This window comes from Lissotriton helveticus, chromosome 3_2, assembly GCF_964261635.1.
Source record: "Lissotriton helveticus chromosome 3_2, aLisHel1.1, whole genome shotgun sequence".
Taxonomy (NCBI): Eukaryota; Metazoa; Chordata; class Amphibia; order Caudata; family Salamandridae; genus Lissotriton; species Lissotriton helveticus.
Genome location: NC_136062.1, coordinates 319,558,322 through 319,577,429, shown reverse-complemented (window position 1 = coordinate 319,577,429; position 19,108 = coordinate 319,558,322). Strand labels below are relative to the sequence as shown.

The window sequence follows — 19,108 nt, the reverse complement described above, 5'->3', positions numbered from 1 at the left end:
AGATACCCATAATACTGGATAATATATACAACAACCTACTGACATGCCCATACACTGGCAACTACCAGGCATACATTTTTAAAACTAAAAACATGTACAAAATTAAAGTTGACAAACAATATACATTGCAATCCCGCTCAATAGGGCCTAGCAAGAATCTTCAATGAAATTCTTCTTCCGGTGTTAGTCAGAGTGGGTGACCAACACAAAACCCCTTGCCTACTATGGTAATCTGTGAGATTACAAGAAATCAAATACTTATTCACAGCCTGTAACATAAGGTGATAGCATTCCACTGGTATACGCCTATTGGCTTCGCCATATGTTTTTCACAATAAATAAGCCTGGCCTGCAGCCTTTGCGGTAATTTTCCAAAATAAACAGGTTAGACCTACGGCATCAGGATAACATTGACCTACACACCAATCAAGCCTATGGCTATTAACATTGGCGTGTCACCATAACCAGTTCCGGAGGGTACTGCGCGTAAGCTTTCCCACAAGGCAATCTTTTAGGCATACAGTCATACAATTGCAAATGTTTACAAAATTACAGTTGGGAAAGCAAAATACTAGCTCCTAAGTGTGTTTAGCAAAGATTCTCACATTGCAATACTTGTGGTTTGACATAGGGGGGTAACCAACACTAACCCTCTTGCCTACAAAAGTAATCTTGGAGGCTCCATGTAACAAAACCTATCTGCAGGCTTTAGTTCAGAGAAATAACATTCCACCCTTAAATGCCTATTGGCTTTAACATTTGCTTTTCCAGTCTGTAGAGCAGGCCTGGTGCCTTTATCGTAACGTTTCATCATCAACAATCAGGCATATAACCTTTATGATTATTTTGTCACCATAACCAATTCAAGACCATTGTACCGGGTGTAATTTTCAACATGGCAATCATTCGACAGTAATGAAAGTAAAAATGCATTCAAAATTATATTTGGAAAAGGAAAATACTATCTCTCCTAAGAGACAAGGACTATTGTACCCCACATCTTCTATCCTCACAGTTAGTTTGGGGAGATCACAACACCAAAACATTTGCATACTAGAGTAATCTGTGAAATACCTACCTACAGGCTTTAACACAGTGTAATAACAATCCATTCTTAAAAGCCTATTGTCTTTAACACATGCATAAGTTAACCCCTTGGGTGCTCATGACGAGGTCAGCTCGTCATGAGCCACGGCGCTCCGGTGCTCATATGACTGCGCCCATTCTGTGGTACGCTCACACGCTGGGCTGATTCCCCTGCTGTGCTGAGCGTTCCATGGGAACGGGTGTGGCCATGACGAGCTCAGCTCGTCATGAGCACCGGAGCGCCGTGGCTCATGACGAGCTGACCTTGTCATGAGCACCGGGGCGCCCCCCCCCCCCACCCCCCAGCACAGCAGGGGGAAACAGCCCCGCACCGAAGGTGTTAATGCTCTCCTCCCATCTGTGTTGCTGCCAGAGAAAAACAAACAACATATATCTAGTTATCTAAGGCCGTTTAATAGTGCTATAATGTATTGTACACGCCCCTGAAAGTTCAAGCTCAGGGATCTGGATAAATAAACAAAATGATCACAGCTGCATGGTGGGCAAGCATTTTTTTGAGGAAGCACACAACCTCTACCCAATCAAAACGTACTCTGGGCTCTCTACATATGGGTGGAGCGAAAGTCCCTCTCCTAATTAGGAGTATCACATCATTGTCTGGGGACAGCTGAGCGGTCAAGCCAAACCATAAGAAAGCTTCGACGAAAGCATTAAAGGCCATCACAGATCGATTAAACCTCACACACCTTTCAAGTCCCAAAAATGAAATATGTGGCTTGAATCTGATAAGACGTTAATTCTTCAGGCCAAATAACATTTAAGAGATTTTGTTTTTGGTTGCCTTTGTCAAAGATGAGACTCAATTAACAGCGAAGTATGCTTTTTTTAAAAACATGGGCTTTCAGGAACAATATTCGGCATCCCTTTGGGGTTATTCGATTAGATTAAAACTACGGGTCTGCTATATTGAGTTCTTCATGGCATTTAGCCAGTGATCAGGTCAAAAAGTCACCCAGTAAACCTACCTTCAATTATTATTTGCAATGAGTCCCTTTGCTGTAAGCAACATAGGAAACACAGGCACACTCACATTAGGCGAAGTGCATTCGCCCACAGGAAAACACAAGACCGGTCACATGACAACTTTTAGTTGCTAGACTCACATTCACACTAGGAAATCCCAACAAACACAAAGAAACAGGCTGGTGGTAGCTGTTCAGCAATCCAATGAAAAACAGAAACGAAAATCAAACGGAGAAAGAAAACTGGCAACTTAAAGGAATCAATGATGGAGAGAATGGAGAAGTGGAATAATTATTGAGATATGCCAATGGTAGAAAATAGAATGAGATTGGAGAGAACAGAAAAAGGAAAAGGTCAAGTATAGCGGGAAATATTGAGCTGGTAACAGAAAGGAAAGAGCTACCCGGGAGAAGTTTAATTTCTCTGAAAGATGGCCACAGTCATGCTACTTACCACAAACCCTAGAACCTTGCTGTGCACGACGCTGTGCATGAGTTGGGTACCTGTAGCAATACACCCCACAGGGAGAGAGAGGAACATCTCTGTCCCACGACAGCCCTCATGATAAGATTAACTCCACTGAGCCTAACAAAGTTAACCAGCCAGTGCCATGAGATAATTCAGCCTTTCACTGCCACTATATACACATGCCAGAGCACCATAACAAACCATCTGGCTTCACCCACACCAATGAGACACGCCACCTAGCCCTCCTTCTTGCTCTACATCCGTAGTCTATACTTCCACTACACTATCAGGACCCCATGTGAGCGAGAAAGCACAAAATCCACATTTTAGAGGAGATACTTGATGAAGGATTGGGAGGCGACTGTTACAACAAAATATGGGGAGGCAAATACTTTGAACTTCTCATTCAGAATAATGTAAGTAAGTTCAGGGAGTGTATGGTGCAAACAATCATGTGCAACGGTAGAACCAGAACGATGGGTGGTGAAGCGTTCTATGCAACGGAGAACCTTGGCTGGGTAACTGCATCCGGCCCGACTACTGAAGCATTCTCTTGGCTGCTTACACCTAGCTGCCCACACCAGAAGTATACTTCACAAACCATTCCGAGTCGCATAATGGACAAAGACCACAGAGTTCCTGGAGCAAACCACACTGATCTGCCAACTCCTCCAGCTGCGCTCCCTGTCTACATGGGGAATCTGAGCACAGGACACGATTGCAGTTTGTGATCTCTTGCCAAGGGCCTTCAGCTTGCATGCCTGTTGCACTGTGATCCTAGGTCAACAAACAGCTTGCATGCACCACAGATCTCAGGCTACCAACATGAAGAGGCAAGCTAAAGCCCTCCAGCTAGACCCACGTTTTGTGTCAGAAGCTACACAAAACATGTAGGCTGTGGCAGCAGGAGGTGGAAGTGGTTCACTAATGACGACTACTCGAGGGTCACTTGGGCATCACTTTCTTGTGCCGCTCAAAGCATCACTACCACCTACAAAAAAAAAACAGTCCTTTAAATGTAAAAAGTGCTGCAATGGGAGCAAGTCAATTTTTACCAAACTGATGTTAAAGCGCCATTACACTAATCATTAACAAGCACTGGCAAATAATACAACAGATATTGCATTGGTTGTCTTGGAGTTTGCTCTGTCGTGGTGTCCCGAAACTTTCAGTGTCAGGGAAGCTGCTAGCTCTCATCAATCTAAAACTAAAAAAAACATTTGTTGAAAGTTAAAATATTTTTGGGGTCTCAAAATGCACACATTTCACATTGTAGTTCCTGGCACTCAAGGGGACTACTATGAGTGGATGTGCTTCTTGTGACAAGACAGAGTGCCATAACTCACCCTGAAATGGGCTGACCCACTGCCCCATGCTATATGCTGCAGTGCAAGGAAAACAAATATGAATTCCACAATAAGAGACGAATAGAATAAGTGGGCTGGCTGAAAGTCATTTTCAGTAAGTATATTTCGCATATAATTTTAGGGAAAAAAGGCCAGGCCTTAGAAAGGACAATATTTTACACCAGTGATGAACTACAGCTACAGGTTTGTGGTTACATAATCCAGTATCTGGAATCGTAACACTTAAATGTACACTACCCACTCAATATTACATACTCTCTGAACTTAAAGCGCACTGCTTGACTAGAATCGGAGCTCCACATCGGATTTGCGTTCATAGGTTGCCAAAAGTGACAAGGATGTGTCATGTTAATCATCTCCTCGCATCTTTGATCCGACTACTTTGCTTCTGGCTAAGGCGGCAAGAAATGCCAGCAGCTTCAACATTCAGAGGCAGCTGGATCCAGAAATGCCTCCAGTCGGTAATAAAATCTTGGCTCTACTACTGTTAGAAACTCCCAAGAATCATTTGTTTTCTTTTTAGACGGTTGAGAAGAAAAAACAGATGGGACCTTAAACGACTTGGAATTTCCCATTCATTGGAACGGGTATTATAAATAGAACGAGGGAGGGACAATTCAACAAGAGCAAATAACCAAAGAAATAATTCCAAAACAATGTCCACGCCGAAGTACGTATGTTTTTTTTAACCAAAAGAGACCTCGATACTGAATATCTTCTGCAACGTAACAGATAGAAAGTGCATACACTGCACTAAAGGTTAACCTAGTGCAGTTTTAATTTATTGGTGAAGTATAAACGGGTTTAGCTCGCACTATATGCCACACTCTCTTTATTGGAAAATGATGGGTTTGACAGGCTATGACAGAGGATCATCACCGCCCATACCCCCGCCAACATCAACATTTAAAAAATAAAACAATAATTAAACTTGTTTATTGTCGTTTTTTCTTCCATCAAATTAGTCTTGGGGACGGGGCCACCGCGGGGCAAGTCAAGAGGGAGAGTGTTGGACACTGCTTTTAGTGCTCATGTGGGTTTGGCCGGCGATCCCAGGACGGCCAAACCCACATGAGCACGGAACGGGCTCCAACCACAAGGAGCGGGCTCCAACCACAACAGCGGTGCCGGGTTGGAGACAGTAGGCTCCCAGTCTCCTGGGAGTGCAAATCCAGAGCGCTCAAGCAAATCCTGACGCTGCTCTCATGCTTGGCGTCAGGATTGGCCACCCAGCAGGTGTCAGCTACATGGAAGTCTCTTGTGGAAGCCGTGGTAGCAGCCATGACCCAAGAGTGGACACAAACAACCTCAAGAGAAGCTTTCTTGGCAAGGGTGTTGCAGATATCAATATAGAGATAAGCCAACGTGAAAAAGTGTGTTTGCTCACACTTGCCTGTTTTGGCTCTGGCAAAGTACACAAAAAGCTGGCCATCTACTCTGTTTTGGTGGGTGTGGTTGATGTAATAGCATATTGTTCCTATGTTGCAATATATGAAACTACTTTATCTCTTTGTGGAATGAGGAGGTTAGCTAATAGATGGAGGAATGATGGATTGGCGCATGTTAAAGACAAATATCGCATTTGATAGACAAGAAGAGTTCTGTTCTGGGAGGTGGCAAAGAGATGCGTGCATGACCACCCCAATATGACATTGTGGGGAAGTAGGATCTGCTTTCATGGTTATCCCCACTTTTTGGTGTTATTCTGTTTTCTGACTAATCTAGCTGGGATCCAGCTAATCAAGACCCAAGTCACAGTGCTTCCTCCATGTGGTAAGTACTTTAGTTCCTTCCCAATTGACTACTAGAGTTCCCATGCACGTCCCTAGTATATGGGGCCAAGGTACCCAGGGCGTAGGTACACCAGGGGTCTCCCATGGACTGCAGCATCTATTATGACACTCATCAGACTGAAGAAAACAACAAACCTTCTCAGGGGTCCCATTGAAACTTGGTCCTTTTAAACCAACAAAGAAGAAATTGGCACAGACGCTGAAATGTAAAAGTAACATCTTTATTAACCTCAAATGAGTGAGACTACGTCACACAGAAGCCTTAGCAATTGAATGAGGCAGTCTAAGGAGTACAGAAAACAGAGGTCTTATATATGCTTAGGGTTACATAGTCATCATAAGACCAAGGGGTAGTCCTGGCACATGTAAGCATGCAAAAATGACTAAGACGGGAATACAAGATCTGCTTGCTCAACAAAGTGGGAGGAGAGTTACTTCTCCATACAGCAGCAAAAATAGCCTGACAGTTACACTAGAGAAGCAGGTGCATTCTATAGCTAGGCCCTCGGGCAGATGCGAAGGTGGAAGATGCTAAATATAGTATGTTTCTAGGCAGATTACAAGAGCAGTCAACACTGAGGAAGGACAGAGCACATGGCAAGCACGTGGCAAGCATGTGGCAGCACATGGCTAACTAAAATGGCTGCCAGAAATACAAAATGGCTTTCAGCTCATGCTAACAAATCCGTCCAATATTTAACAAGACCACTCAAACTGTGACTACAGGCTTGTCATTGTAGCCTGTATCAGCTGGTACTAGCACCACTTACAACAGAAATACGTTTCCTTATATCTCAGGTCACTGCACTTAAAACCTGTAAGTCACCACTAAAGCAGGCATTTCAATCCTGAAGACAGGGTTCTAGGTTATAAGTGTGAGGGTGCCCTACATGAGCAGAATACCCCCGACAAACCCCAGAGTTGATTCCCCAGGCTTTGTAAGCGCGATCAGTCATTTTAATCCATATATAGGCCATGTGTCAGTATGCAATGGCTAACTATATATTGGCTGTACCGAACCTAAGCATGTTTGGTATCAAACCTGTAGAAATCATACCTCAACACCGTTACAGGTGTTGGAGGTACGATTCTATGCACTAGGGAGCTCCTCTGGGAAGCCCTCAGTACTCCTGGTAACAGCCTTCCAGGGTCTGTCAGCATGCTAGTACTGCTGCCGACCCCAAACTCGATTCTTCCCTCCTGCTGCTAAGCTGAGCTCGAGCAGGGGAAGGTTGAACAATAGGTTTCCTGTCACAGGGAGGTGTGACCACCTCCCAGACATGACTTATTGTATTGGGCTGGAGAGGGGGCACTTGCCGGCGCCACCAGACTGCTTTGAAGGGCACATTGGTGACATCCTTGCAAACTCCAGTTTGAGCCAGTTCAGGGAGCCCTCAGCTCCGCTCTGGCACAAAACTGGATAAGGGAGTATCCTCCCCTCTGTCCAGCCCCTCCTCCAGGAGGGAACCTTGAATCACGCAACCCTTTCCCTCAAGGGCTTACCTGTGGGTGACTCTTCAGATTTGTCATGGGACAAGATTCCGCTCCGAAACCACTTATTCTTCTGCCGTCTGGGCACTTTGGACTTTGCATGGAACAGAGACTGCACCAAGGAAGACTTATGTTGCTCCAGGCCTGTGGGCAACTGAGACACCCGGAGGAATCTCCCTTGGAGTGAAGGAATCACTCCCCTGCATCTGCAAGCACCGCAACAAAGCTGACTGGTCTGCTGCTCCTGATGTCTCACAGACTCCGAAATGCTCAGCAACACTGGTGGTGGTCTTGCAACTCTGTCGAGGCCGGACCAATGCTCTCAGCAAGTTTGAGGCCAGTATCCCTCGGAACCACTGGAACAGAATCCCTGTGAACTGCATCAGCTTGCTGTTGCCAAGGATTCTTGACTCTGTCCTACAGAGATCTTCGGGCAACAAGAAGCTCCAACCCCCAGCTTCTCTTCCTACCAAGGTCTTTATCCTCAACGCATCCTCTGCACTGAGGGCCTGCGTCTTTGGTAAGCTGCTCGAGGTCCTCTAACAACTCCTGTGCCTTTGGTCAATGGGTCCTCTCAAGCGTCTTTTATTTAGCTTCAGCGGTCTCTCCTGCTAGCTCTGACCTGCTCTGATTCTCCTGCACTTGGTGAGTCCCTTGGACTTTGCTTGTCCCACCGCTGCACCTTTTTAATTTCCCTGTCTTTTGCTGCGGCCAAGGCTTGATGGTGACCCTTCCAGACAGAGACCCCCCCTGGTTCTTGACTTCCAATGTGGGACAGCTCGTGAACAGCTCCTGGTTTCCACAGCATCACCTGGTCCTCACAGCTTCAACGACAAGATCCCCGTCATCACTCCTGCATCTTTCGTCATCGTGGTCATTGGTCTATTGTGCATCCTGGTCACTCCCTAGTGGCATATACTCTGTCCCCTTGGCTTGCAGGTGCATCTCTTCAAGAATACCTCCTTTGATTCCACCGGACTCTTTCACCTTCTTCGCCTGAAGCATCTTTCTTCATGTCCTCCTTTGTGGTCTATGGCAGTTTCCGACGTCATGCACCAGCTTCCCTGGTGTAGGTATCCTGGTTCCTGGGGTATCCACAGGTGGGGTGACTCTCTAACCTTCTGTCTTTCACTGGGTTTTTTCAGGGTCCACTGGGAATGGTCCTTCTTAAAAACTGCAACAGCGACTTTCCCATTGACTTGAATTAATTACAGGGCTGTGTTTCCACTCTGTACACAGCTTCCGTGGGGTTCTTGGGTACTTATCTTGGGTCCCCAGCTCTTCTGAGGCTTCTGGTCCAAGTCCCTACTTTGGTCGCAGTTCGCATTCTACTTCTTTAGTATATGGTTTGGACTCCCCCTGGAAACCACTGTGTATTTGTGCTTACTTACTAATTTGCATTTGAAATATTGTGTGTATTGTGTTGATTTTTTATTTATTTATTTTATTTTATTATTTGAGGAGTTTTGTATAGCGCTAGCTGGACCAATGGGTATCAGAGCGCATATACAATAATGTACAAACAGATGATACAAGAGAATGGGAGAACTTGGGTGCTAGAGCAGGAAGGGAACAAGAATATGGCCGAAGAGGGAGAGGAGCACAGGGTGCAAGTCAAACCTGATGATCAGCCATACATAATCGACATTCAAACCGTTTACACACAAAAATATTTATTGATCTGAGTCCGTGTTGTCCATCTAGAGATTTAGGAGAGATGGAGTGTCGGTTGGGGAACTGCCTAGGCTCAATCAATTCGCTCGAGGGCGGTCGAGGAAGAGGGCTTTCAGTAGGCTCTTAAATTTTAGAAACGAGGGGGTTGTTCTGATGTGGGGCGGGATGGAGTTCTAGATTTTTGGTACGTTTCCAGCAAAAGATTTGGCTGTGGTTCTATGCTTGCGAGTTTTTGGCGGGATGAGCAGTAGAGAGCTGGAGCTCCTGAGGTTTCTGGACTGGCCTGCCCTTTTGAGTTTGGCGGCCAGGTATTCTGGTTTACCTGTGTGCAGGGCTTTGTGCGTGAGGCAGGCTGTTCTAAAGCTGGCTCGCAACTCAACTGGGAGCCATCTGAGTTCTCGGAGAGCTGGAGAGATGTGCTCGAATTTCTTAATTCCGGTGACCATTCTGGCTGCTGCGTTGAGGGTTGTCTTCAGGGGGGGGCAAGGTGGGTTTTTGCTGTACCCGTCAAGTTAGCAATCCCGTAGTCTATTCTGGAGAGGACCAGTGCTTGGGTGGGTGGCTTGTTGAAGGTCCTTGGGAGGGAGGAAGGGTTTTATTTTGTATAGTAGTTTTAGGTTGAGAAAGGCACTTTTAGCGGATCTTGTGATGTGTGTCTTCATGTCAAGTTTTGGATCTAGGGTGATCCCTAGAGATTTTACAGAGTCTGCTAAGGAGAGGTTACCATTGAGGGCATCAATGGCTTTGAGCCATTCTTCGATTTGTGGGCTATCGTCTTTGTTGGAAATGAGTAATATTTCTGTTTTTTCTTGGTTAAGTTTCAGGTGATTGGTTATGAGCCAGTGTTGCACCTCCTTGAGCGTGTTGTTTAGTCTTTGGATGTCGTCAATTGAGGTGGTTTCCAGATAAAGCTGCGTGTCGTCTACATATAGATGAAAGGGGATGTTGGATTTCCTGAGTAGAGAAGTAAAGAGTTCAATGTAGATGTTGAAGAGCTGGGGGGAGAGTACATACCCTTGTGGAACACCTCTGATGACAGGGTGGAGGTCGGATTCGAAGTTCTTGATTTGTATTCTTTGTGATCGGTTGTGGAGAAAGGAAGAGAACCAGTGAAGGACTGTCTCTTGTAGACCGGCCCTTTGTTGAAGAACCCCTATGAGCAATTTGTGGTAGACTGTATCGAATACGGCCGATAAGTCTAGGAGGATGAGAAGGCAGCATTGATCTGAGTCGAGTGACTTGAGTAGGTCGTCTATGACATTGAGGAATGCTGATTCAGTGCTGCATCCCTTTCTAAAGGCCGATTAATGGGGATCTAGTAGTTTGATGTTTTCCAGGTGTTGGGTTACTGTGGGAGTACACATCTTTCCATGATTTTGGACAAAAAAGGAAGGTTCGATACAGGTCTGAAATTATTCAGATCTTCAATGTCTAGTCCTGTTTTTTTTTAGTAGAGGTGTGACTTGTCCTACTTTGAGGCAGTCAGGTACGAATCCAGAGCTCAATGAGCTGTTGATGATCTTGCACCATAGTGGGGCTAGGACTAGCTTCAGGTCTTTGGCCAGGTGAGGAGGTAGCTGATCTAGGGTGTGAGCTGAGGGCTTAGCATTGGAGATTAGATTGACTATCTCTGCTTCCTGGATAGGAGTGAAGGAGGACCACTGTTTTCGAGATTTCACGGAAACGCTAACAAGAGTTTTGGAAATTTTGATCTCACTGGAGGAGATGGAATTTGTGCCAAGTGCGAGGTCAATCTTGGCGATTTTGTCATTGAAAAAGGTTGCAAAGCTGTTTTGCAGCGAACTTTTGATACCTGAGTTGAGGAAGGTATGGATTTGGAGGTTTGATTCCTTATGATATTGAAATATCATTATGCGTTATCTAATGCTGAGCCGAAGAAAGCTGACTTTTTGTTCTTAATGTGATTTTTGTACATCCTGCGGGCTGCTTGGAGTTCATTGCGGTGGAGGGCTGAGGGATTATTCCTCCAGGTTCTTTCTGCAGCTCTTAATTGTCTTCTTTCTTCGTTGATATCAGTGGTGAACCATTTTCTAGAGGTGATCTTCCTAGATTTCTTTAGCTTCACCGGTGCAATTTGACCCAGGGTGAGCGTCATATTGGAGTTGTAAAGAGAGAGGAGTTAGTTGGTTGAGAGGTGGTCAGTGGAGTAGGGGAGCAGCAAGCTAATTCTTTCTTCTAGGTCCGCTCGCGGGATTTGGGCTGTGTTCCTGACCCATTTGGGGGGTCTAGCTTGGGAATTAGATAGGTCAAGATCGAATGGTTGATGTAAAAGAGAACTATGTGATGGTCGGACTAGTCAACGGGGAGGATGTGGTCGATGGAGATTACCTTGCTTTCGGCTACAATTGCGTCAAGGATAGCTCCTCTATGATGTGTTTCTTCCGAGCAGTGTTGGGTCAGATTGTTAACTAGTAGTAGGTTGTTTAGGGTTTGAATGAGCAGGTTCTTTGTTTCATTCCACCTTAGATTAAGGTCGCCCAGAATTATGTTGTTAGAGTTGCTGAGTGCACAATGGGCAATCAGGTCGGAAAGGTGAACCCCGAATTCTGAGGAGTTGCCTGGGGGGTGGTATAGAAGATGGCAGAGTGTAGGTCTGGTATCCTGAGTTTTGATGTTGACTAAGACATTCAAAGGAGCTGTGTACACAAGAGGAAATTTCCATGATAGAGATGTTGTTCTTGTGGATGATTGCTATGCCCCCGCCTCTTTTCACTTGCCTGTCTTTATTGATCATCGTGAATCCGGGAGGTAACAGCATGTCCATGCTAGTGTAGGAGAGGTTATTGAGCCAGGTTTCTGTTATGAATGCTATGTCTATGTCATGGGAGAGGATGGCTTCCGCTAGTTCCGATGGATGTTTTGAGGCTCATCTGCAGCTTAGGAGCATGCAGTTGATGAGGGGTTGATTTTTTTACTCACTCAGCTGGACTCTAGGTAGGAGGGCAAGGTGGGCAGGGGGTCTGGGGGCTCTTGGAGGAGGGTGTTCGCTTATGAATCCGGTGATTACTTGGATCGCGGATTTAGGGGAGGAATTGATATCCTGGGTAGGAGTTATACCAATGTATTAGAGTGTGTGTATAATTAATATACTTATTATGACTACATTGTGTGGTTCTTTTTTGTTTAACCTACTCTATATGATTAGTTCTGGTAAAACACGCTGCTTAACATTCCTTCTTAAGGCTTTCTGCTCGGCACAAGCTTAAGGAGTAATTAATATCATTGGTTGGATGAACTAGTGGCTGCTAGTTCTCAAAAACTGTTCACCATTTGGTGACTTTGTCTCCTTTCTTTGACTTTGTCTACGATTAATTTTTTGAATATTGATTGCTTTGTACGAATATATATTGTTTGTAATGCATGTAGGATGTATATACTGTATTTATTTTGTTCACTAAAGTGAAGTGTTGTAGTTGGTATATGTGTTGTATATATTTGTGTAAATAGCTCTGAATGTGTACATGTTTCTCTTTTCATTCATAAAGAAGAGAAAAGTTCATTAAAAGAATTGCGGAAATTTGAAGGGGTATAAATAAAAGTACCCGGACAAAACTGAAATCTAATTGTTTTGACCTTGAAATAATTGCTTTGAGATTCTGGTTGGTGTGGGCACTATTGTTGTATTATTGTTAATAAGGTCCAGCCCACCCAATGTTGTAGGACCTAACTCCCTAGTTCTAGAAACTTTCTAATCGTGGCATTTTCCAAATTATGATTTAAAGTTCGACTTTACCATTAAAGACTATTTAAAATAAAATAAATTCTGTAAACAACAATGTCCTATCTTCTCCCAAACTTAAGTTATCACTTATTAAGAGTAAGAAGGTAACCCAATGCTATCCTTGGGGTTGATAGGCCTTGCCAAAGTAAAACTACTTTTGGAGTTTTTATACGTTTTGATTACAAAGTACCCGCCCTATGAGCCTTCGGGGCGTACCTTAGATGTGACAGATCAGTTTTTAAAAAGCAAAGTTTAGACTGTAGGAAGCTGGCTTTGTTTATGTTATCACCACTAGGTGGCTACACCGTGCACAGAGTCCAGAGGTTCCCCAAACGTGGACAGGGCTCAATGTAAAACCCAAAATGCTCCATAAGTGATAGTTGGGCGAGCAGCCTTCGGCCTATCACAGAGGAGTGTAAGACATTTATTGCACAACCTTGATCAATAATGGAAACACGACTCAGGAAGGAGATCCAGACTAATTTTCGAAAAATATACTTTGTTTGCATTTTAATACCAAGATCTTCGCAATCAGGTAAGTGTTTTTAAATCAAAATTTTCACTGTGAAAAATCAACACAAACTTTCCAGAACAGTTAAATGTTATTCTATGGGGAAAGCAATATCGCAGTTAAGCAGGTAAGTATTGCACTTACAATTCCAGTCTTTAGGACCAAAAGTCTGCAAGGGTCAGGCGAGTACCAAAACAGCACCACCAGCAGCCAAATAGTTTTCAATGGAGACTGAGGGTGCCTGGAGCCACACTTCTTGCTGGTAAGCAGATCGGTTGCAGGGACCAAGCTTTGGGGGTTAGCACAAGCACAGAGGGGGCACAAAAGAGCACCAAGCAAACACAAACAGCAGCACAGAGGCGGTTGGGTGCAGGGTGAAAAATCAGCGCTGGGCGCCCAATGCTTTTCAATGGAGTTTCTTCTTTTGCCAAACAGGCTGTAGGTGTTGCACCGGAGGTTGCAGGAGGGAGACCAACGACAGCAGAGGTAAGGAGATGAAGAGGGGTCGTACTGGCAATGTTGGTTCAGTTCACGAAGGCCCAGGGGCTTCGGGTGCAGGGGTGCCTTTCGAAGTTGGAGTCTTCTTACCGGAGGCGGTCGAGGAGAGCCGTTGGATTTACACTGCAGGTGCTGCCACGGAGATCAGGAGAGGTCAGCCAACGCTGGACACGAGGTCAGGATCGCTGGGGAGACTTCACAGCACAGGTGAATCACTCAGACGCGGGCCGTGCGTGCTGGGTGCAGAGTGGGCAGGAGAAGCAGATCTGCCTTGGACGAGGGTTCTTGGAGTTTGTTTCTTCTTGGGACAGGTTCACTGTCCTTGGGAGATTGGAGTCTTTTTCGAAGGCAGCAGTCCTTCCAGGATTATCAGAGGTCGCTGGCTGCAGGACAGGTCTCAGATTTGCAGAAGCTCGAGACAGGCTAGTAAGGCTAGGTCCAGTGCAGTCGTCATCTTCAGTCTACTTTCAGGGTCGTTTTCTGGCTTCTTAAGTCGTCATAGATCTAGCTTCTGTGTCTGGGGGAGCCACCTAAATATTAGATTTAGGGCCATTTTAGGGGAGTAACAGGAGATTGGGCCACTGGGCATCGTTCCTGGGGTGACTACACCCTCTATTATGCCACCCTCCTGTGGGAGGGGGCACAGACCTAGCCCTGATCTGAGGGGTTTCCCCATCTTCAAGATGGCAGGGAAGTAAAGATGTGCGTCACGTCGCCTTCCCTTCCTTAGAGGTGGAGCTGGCAAAGGTGGGCACATCTCCTATTCTCCTATGTTTTCCAGCCCAAAGTGGTGGTGTAAACAGGGGGCTGCCATCTGCTGCTAGCAGCAGACGCTGGGGGTCGCATTACAAAGGCAACAGGTCTTTGAAGTTCCCCTCTCGAGCACTAGCCCATCCTGAGGGAGGAGGTCTGACACCTCTTCCCAAAATGTGCAATATTTCTGGTCCCAGAGAGCAGGGGCTCTCTACTTAGGGGTCCAGAAACATGTCTGGTGGTGGCTGGCTGCCTACAGACGGTCAGAGACCACACCAGGGTTGATAGGTTTTCAGGTGGCACCTCTGAGATGCCCTCTGTATACATGGTACAATAAATCACACATTGGCATCGGTGAGGATGTATTGAATGGAGTAGTTTGGTCCCAAACACTTCTATGTTCAGTGAAGTCATCATGGTGCTGTGGAACGCTAGTTATCGAGCTTCCAGCCCATGTACTCTGTATGGCTTTCATGGCACTTACAATATTAAGGAATGGACCCTGACATTATAGGGGCACATCTGCTCATGCAGATACGCCTTCACCTGTGGTATAGTGCACCCTGCCTTAGGGCTGTGAGACCTGCTAGAGGGGGGACTTAACCATACCTCCAGGCAGTGTTGGCTGGCATAGCACCCAGGCAGGGTGCCATGTTGACTTTGTTATTTTCTCCCTCACAGGGGCATACAAGCTGCAAGGCCAGTGGGATGTTCCCATTGAGGGGTTTCCAGGGGACCATCTTCAGCTCCCAGGCTCTAGGTACCTAGGGTACCATTTACCAGGGACTTACAGGGGGCAGAAGTATCAATCGTGGACATGTTTTGGAGGCAAAGCACTGGCACAGGGGACTTGGTTGGCAGGGACCCTGTGCACTACAGTTGAAACCACATCCAAACCAGGCAAAAAGTGGGGGCTAACTATGCAAAATGGAGTGCTTTCTCACACTGGCACAAGGATTTATTTTGTCAATTCGAATTGTCAGTTTAAAATTGCAACACAGGCTGCAGTGGCAGGTCTGAGACATGTTTTGAAAGGCTACTTCAGTGGGGGGCACGATGAATGCTGCTACTCAGTATTAGTATTTAACTTACAGGCTGTGGGTACAGGTAGCACCATTTACTAAGGTCTTACATTTAAATTTGTTATGTTATACATAGTTTTATAACGCGCTCAAATACTCTAGAGTGTCCTGGCGCGTGCGCTGACAGTGAGAGAGTGAGCAGAAAATTACTAGGGAGAGGCACACACACACTTGAGCACTGGTTAGAAGTGGTAGAGTGCACAGAATCCCAAAGCTACCAAAAAATAACTGTAAAATAGGAGGTGCTAAGGCAAAAGGTTTGGGGGATTATCAACCAAAGATGTCAGTCCTTACAGTTTTCTAAGGAATGGCACAGCATTTGTTGTTGTGCTGAGGAGCCTGAAAGGTGTACAGCCAAAGGGAAAATATTATGTTACTGAAACAACTGCCACAGAAAACTTGGCTTCAAACTCATTGTTCTGACTGTTGATATAATAAGTTGTGGTGGTGGTGTCTGATTATGTACAGGTGCTATGACATGGATGAAAGGTCCCATTCAATCAATCAAAAAATCAATCAGTAATTTGTTAAGCGCACTACATACCCGCGAGGGGCTCAAGGCGCTGAGGGGGGAGCAGTGGGGGCCGCTACTGATCAAACAGCCAGGTCTTTAGTATCCCCGTGAAGGTCAGCAGGTCTTGAGTCTGTCGTAGGCTCAGTGGGAGGGTGTTCCATGTCTTGGCGGCGAGGTGGGAGAAGGATCTCCCGCCGGTGGTTGTTCTTCGGATGCGTGGGTCGCTGGCGAGTGAGAGGTCGGCGGAGCGGAGCTGGCGGTTGGGGGTGTAGAAGTAGAGCCGTCTGTTGAGGTAGGCTGGGCCGGTCTTGTGGGGTCACTTGTGTACGTGGATGAGGAGCATGAAGGATATACTCTTGTTGGTGGGGTGCCAGTGCAGGTTTCTCATGAGGGGAGTGATGTGGCCGTGTCGTGGCACATCGAGGATCAGTCGTGCCCAGGCGTTTTGGATGCGTTGTAGTCTATTGATGAGCCTGGTCGGGGCTCCCGCGTTGAGGGCGTTTCCGTAGTCGAGTCTGCTGCTGACGAGGGCCCAGGTGACCGTCTTTCTTGTATCTGTCGGGATCCCTCTGTAGATCAGTATTGTCACCCAGATGGATGCCCCATTCCTGCAAGATGTCTGTGACCACAGTAGCCTGCAGATGCAGAAGACTGAAGGGATAACACAGCAGTGCAGATCTAGATGCCCTGGCCAGAAGGTCTGCAACCAAGCCAAGAGGCTCCCCGGGTTATGGAGCCACTGCTTCCACTGGCATCTCTTGAGGGCCCTCACCAAATTCTGGCATGAGGCATCAAGACTGTATGAGGCCATAAGACCCAGCAGATATATGATTGCATTACCAAAATCTTTTTCTGAGTCAGAAACAACAGAATCAACTCCTAAATGTCTGCAATCCTCCTTCTCCGAGGAAAAGCCTTCATGAGGGTTGTGTTTTACAGAGCCTCTATGAAGGTCAGACTCTGCTTGGGTGTAAGATGACATTTCTGAACAGTGACAGTAAAGTCAGAGTCATGGAGAAAGATCAAAGTGCACTGAAGATCTTACTTGACTAGCACCTGAGGCCTCGTCTTCACCAGCGAGTCATTCAAGTAGGGAAATACATAGACCCCTAACCTCCATAATGAAGATACCACAACTGCTAGCACGTTCATGAAAACACGTGGTGTGGATGCCTCACAGTAACGTGCACGTGGCACGCTGCCATGTAGTTCATTTGAAACAGCCAAGTGCCTCCTGGAATCTCCCTGCTAACAGGGGGAGGTACATACGCAGCCCCACGCTCCTCCTATAAACTGCGTTAGAGACAAAGCGTTTAGGCCTAAAGAACGTAGTGCTAAGAGGAAACAGGCAGGAATGCGGGGAGGGGGGGTTAGCATGGCTTCACCAATAGCCAGTAACTGGAACTCTGGACCCGGGCGAGGAGAACCAATAAGGGGAGTAGGGCCATAACAGAACGGTAGCTGAGCTAGTTGTAAAAGGTGCATAAAGAATCACACCTGTAAATCGGGTGTCCTTGCATCACTGTATACATAGTAAAATCTTATATAGTAAAGTATGTGTCTTTAGTATAAAGAGAAGCACTGGTCTCAACACCGACATTATTACTCTCCTATGGCGGTATTTTTATGACTAAGCCTGATCACTCCCACACTAATCTCCCCGAGAAGCCTGTTACTGCTCGTCTTCGCTACCACTGACAGTCAAGGGTGGGAAAGGTTGAACTTGGCCCAGTTTGCAGAGTTGTAGTAGGGGGGTATTTGGACAGCAGTGGTAAAAGGGCCTTAAACCCAATTGTTGTGGCCCAAAAAATCTCTGCTGGCCCCATGGGCTCCTGAATGGCATCCGACAGACATCTATAGGGAAACCCAAAGCATGATGGCATGGGCTGACAGACTTGACCACGGATAAAGTCACTGTATCTGTAGAATCTAAGCTGCAATTAAAGATTAGTTTCTAAGTGTTCAAATCATTGTTGAAAGGATTTTCATGTGGTCCGAGAGACTGATAACAGTCAGTTTTTCCTTCTCCCATAGACGAAGGGCCCTTGAAGGCATGCGGTATTCGCCTTGCAAAGTGCAAACTACTTGAAGCACAGATCTTCAGTCTCGTAGAGTCAAATATTTCAACCCTCAGTCTGGTGGGCTTTAGGGAAAGGAATTTAGGTCATGTTTTGGGACTACAAGTATCGGTGTATGGTGCAGCAGAAAGAAGTTTGGATACATGACAGGCCTCGTCATCTAGGTATCTGGTCTTTGACTACACGGCCCAAGAAGGGTTTCCCCCAACAGCCATGTTAGCCTCTAACAATGCCTCAGTAAAAGACAGATGAAATGTTTAGATGACTAATGCTGTATGATCGCCATCAAAATGTTAGATTTAGTCTTCACATAGGCTACCACCATACTGAATGAAGAGACTTATTCTGCAGGAGGGCTTGAGGGGGGAGGGACATCTCCTTGAATTCTGTAAGTCAAGATGTAGTTCAGCGTCAGTGTTGAAAAGTAAATAGAGGTTATCAGCCTCAACTTGTGTAACAGGCACAAGAGTATTAAAGTCGGAACCGAAAATTCTTCCATTGAGGCTCATCATCAAAACAGGCCTCAACTTTGTCTTTTGTCACACGATTAATTTCAGCGGACTCTGCCGGTGATGCCGAAAGTGGCTCCAAGAGTGGTATTTAATGCAGATAGGATAGCACTTTGAAGGGCACTGACGTCTTTGGAGGTGCAGACACTGGACCTTAAGAAGGCGTGGAGTTGGATGATGTCAGAGTCAGAACAGCTGGTGGTACCAAACCCACAGGATAAGTCCCCCTTGGGTAACGGAGGCATCTTGACTAGATCCAGCATAGTTTAAAAAGAAGGCCTCAACTTGTCTATCTTAGGCAATTTTAAAATTGTGAGCGGCTTTCACAGAACCAAATATCTACTACTTGAACAACAACCCATTGTGCGACCTCAGTGGAAAAAAACACTTTGGCCAAAAGGGAGATTTACACAAAACAATTTGCCGCTCTGCGACAGGAGACTGAATTTGATATGCTGGTTACTGAGAGGCTTATTATCTTAATTTCGGCTATTATATGTTAGTGGCTTCAGCTAAATGCTTAGGAGTAATAGTCTGAGAACCTACATTTGCAAACTG

The 19,108-nt window shown here is 45.9% G+C and overlaps 1 protein-coding gene across 2 annotated transcripts in view; it reads right to left on the bottom strand.

The window, feature by feature from the left end:
* CCDC34 (coiled-coil domain containing 34) overlaps window positions 1-19,108 on the bottom strand; it is a 367,776-nt gene that overhangs the window by 25,770 nt on the left and 322,898 nt on the right. The gene's annotated exons all lie outside the window — the stretch shown is intronic.